Source organism: Triticum dicoccoides, chromosome 4A (assembly GCF_002162155.2).
Source record: "Triticum dicoccoides isolate Atlit2015 ecotype Zavitan chromosome 4A, WEW_v2.0, whole genome shotgun sequence".
NCBI classification, from domain to species: domain Eukaryota; kingdom Viridiplantae; phylum Streptophyta; class Magnoliopsida; order Poales; family Poaceae; genus Triticum; species Triticum dicoccoides.
Window position 1 is genome coordinate 424634340 of NC_041386.1, and position 3457 is coordinate 424637796.

The window sequence follows — 3457 nt, forward strand, 5'->3', positions numbered from 1 at the left end:
TCAGATTATATTAAAACGGCTGCACAGGAGGAACACAAACTTTTGAGCAATATATAAAAATAGATTAACTATAAAATTGTCTCGTACAATTCTCATACACCTCACTCGAACATTATGTCTTTCGAGCACTGACCTTCGATCAAGCGGGCAGCCACTAGGACGTCTCCAAAATAATGCTCCGGTTCGTGGCGGTCCTTGCCCTTGGGTGGACTCTTCACCACAACATCGATGGCCTTCATCTTCCCCCAGAATGTCTTGACTCAGGCAAAGGCCATCCGTGCACCCTCGATGCACACCGACCGCTTCACAGCGTTGATACGTGGCACCGCGTCAACAAGCCGTCGCACCAAGCCGAAGTAACTATTCGGAACATGCTAAGTTGGCCATAACCGGGTTATGACGTTCTTCATGGTAGCGTCGGATATCCTATGAAGCTTGGCCCACTGGGACATCTGCTCATTTAGCAACAGGGGGCGCTTCGACGCGCTGAATTATGACCAGAAGAGCTTCTCTGTTGCATACCCCTCTCGCGCCTAGTAAAACTATGCCGCATCGGAAGAACTCTTCGGCAAGTCTAAAAACTCGTCCGGAGAATTCCACAATTGGTTAAGCTGAGCATAGTTCAGATCGCCGAACCTAGTCTGTAGCAAAAATGGCTCACCAGCCGCAATTTCCCTAGCTTGCCGGATCTCCTCACGGGCGGCTCTAGATTCAGACCGCGCTTCTCTCGCCTCTCATAAGGCCTTGTCAACTTCAACTGTTTTGGCTTCATTCTCCTTCTCCAGGAGTTCACAGCGGCTAGCATCACTTTTTAGTTCGAGCACCATCGCGGATATCTTCTCCTCGTCTTGACGCCGAGCAGCTCGTTTGACTTTTAACTCAGCTGATGCCTTTTCGACAGCCGCATTACTACACCGGGCCTGCTCCTTGGCCCGGGCCAGCTCCGCCCGAAGAATTTCAACGGCGGCAGCACCATCTGCAGCCATGCATATTATAGTATATAAATTTCAGCATTATGCTTATATCACAAAAATTTATTTGAAGGGACTGCCCTGAATACATACATTGCGATTCGTCAAGACACACATTGATTAACGCAATGTCATCCCCGGCCATATCAAGCTTCCGTTGCAGCTCAGCAATATCCGTAGTCTGGGAAGTAGCCAGGGGAAGCAGCTTGTGTTCAAGTTAATCAGATTAGTCCTTGAATGTTTCTTCTTGATCCTCCATTCGCCTCCCATGGGAAGCCAACCCGAGTCTCAGGGGCTACTATCTATACATAGGTGTATTTTGCAAATAAAACACAATTGCACATATTACAGTACAAACCTCGAAGCCTCTTAGTAGGCTCGCAAAGGCCTCAATCCGCTCTTCGCGGACTGGACCTCTTCAACCATCGTGCCCATTAAGGTAAGATGTTCCTCTGAGACGGACGCCTACTGCAGCATGTTCGTCAAGATATCCGGCGCCTCTAGGTCTCCGGAGGCTGCCGTAGGAATACGGCCACCCTTTGAAGGGATCCGTTCATACGTATCCGGCTGTATATTGGATTGTCCGGGGCCCTCATTGTTGTTTCCCGGACCCTGGGACACCGAAGTATCTCCTTCGGGTAATGTCTTCATCATCCCTTGCACCACTTGTTGGTCGGGAGAGACCCTCCGCGACAACACCTCTAAGCCGTCCGCCCTATTGGACGGAGAGGCTGGTGGGGGCGTCTCGCTTTCCATCATCTCTGGGAGAAGGTCCCCAGAGGAAGAGGATTGTTGAGGAAGACTGTGTGCTGAGCTGCAAAAACAATATATATATATATATATATATATATATATATATATATATATATATATATATATATATTCCAGGCATTATAAGAAAGGAACGGGACACGTTTAAAACATCCTTGATTCACTTACGATTTGGCCTAAGGCTTGTCCTCGTCATGAGACTGCGCTTCGACGTCCTCCAAGCCCGAGCCAGCCACCTGAGGCATCTTGCCTCGCTTAGGAGCCTGCTTCTCCCAATCTTCGGAGGATGCCCTTCTCTTCCTAGGAGGAAAGGAGACAGTGACCCCCCCTTCACTTTTGTCTTCAGATGAGGGGACTTTGATTCCTCCAGACACAATGTCCGATGCACCCTTGGAATAGGGGCCATCTTTGGTCCTCTCACTCTCCGCCTCGCCCTCCTTCACAGGCATCTGGTATGGTGCCAGGGCCAGCATCCTTGTTAGAACAGGATTCGCTGGGCCCTCGGGCAGAGGGGCCGAACACATAATTAGTTCCGCCTTCTTTGTCTAGCCGTGGAAGAAGATAGCTTGCTCAGTACCATATTACGGTATGCATAATTACAAAGTGTTCGGGAGCCAAGTGCTTACCGGGGTATCTGGACGGTTGCAGTTAAGTCTAGCATCTTCGATGGTGTCCGACCAATGTTTCCGCTTCCCAAAAAATAACTTCCACATCCCTTTGTGTGTGGTGCCGAAGAAGTGTTGGAGGGTTTGTGGTCCTTCTGGATTAAACTCCCACATGCGGTGAGACCTGCGCTGGCATGGCAGGATTCAGCGAACTAACATCACTTGGATCACGTTGACAAGATCGATGTCTCTCTCAAGGAGGGTTCAGATGCGGCTCTATAAAGTCTGCACTTCATCATCTGATCCCCAGTCCAGCCCCTTGTTGACCCATGATGCAAGCTGTAACGGTGGGCTAGGACGAAATGTGGGTGCAGCTATCCACTTGGGGCTGCGGGGCTCCGTAATGTAAAACCACTCCCGCTGCCAGTGATTGGAAGTTTAGGTAAAAGAACCTTTTGGCCAGGGAGTGCTGGTGAGTTGGCTGATCGTAGCACCGCCGCACTCCACCTGTTCCCCGTCGACTACCTTCGGCTTCACACTGAAGGTCTTGAGCCATAAGCCGAAGTGTGGGGGGATTCGGAGGAAGGCCTCGCATGTAATGATAAAAGCCGAGACGTGGAGGATAGAGTCCGGGGCTAGGTCATGGAAATCTAGTCCGTAATAAAACATTAGCCCCCGGAAGAAGGGGTGAAGAGCAAACCCTAGCCCCTGGAGGAAGTGGGAGATGAATATGACCCTCTCGCCAGATCTGGGGGGTCGGAATAACCTGTCCTTGAGAATGAAGCCTGTGGTGGACCTCCGCGGTCAAATATCTGCCCGCCCCAAGCTTTGCGATATCTTCCTCCGTAACGGAGGAAGCCACCCATCGACCTTGGGAGCTGGGTCCGGACATGATGGGAGGCTTGAAACAATGAAGTCGAACCTTGGGTACTAGAACTCGAGGACGGGAAGGCTGAGGAGAGGTTTGGCATAAAAGAGGGCCCTTGGTTCCTTTATAAAGGCAGTGGGTGTTGGACGCCCCCTCCTAAGCCTAAGAACCTGCCTATTCCTAAGGAATCTTTCCCGCAGGACGGTTGGGTTACCCATGCTCATATTAATGAAAATCCCACA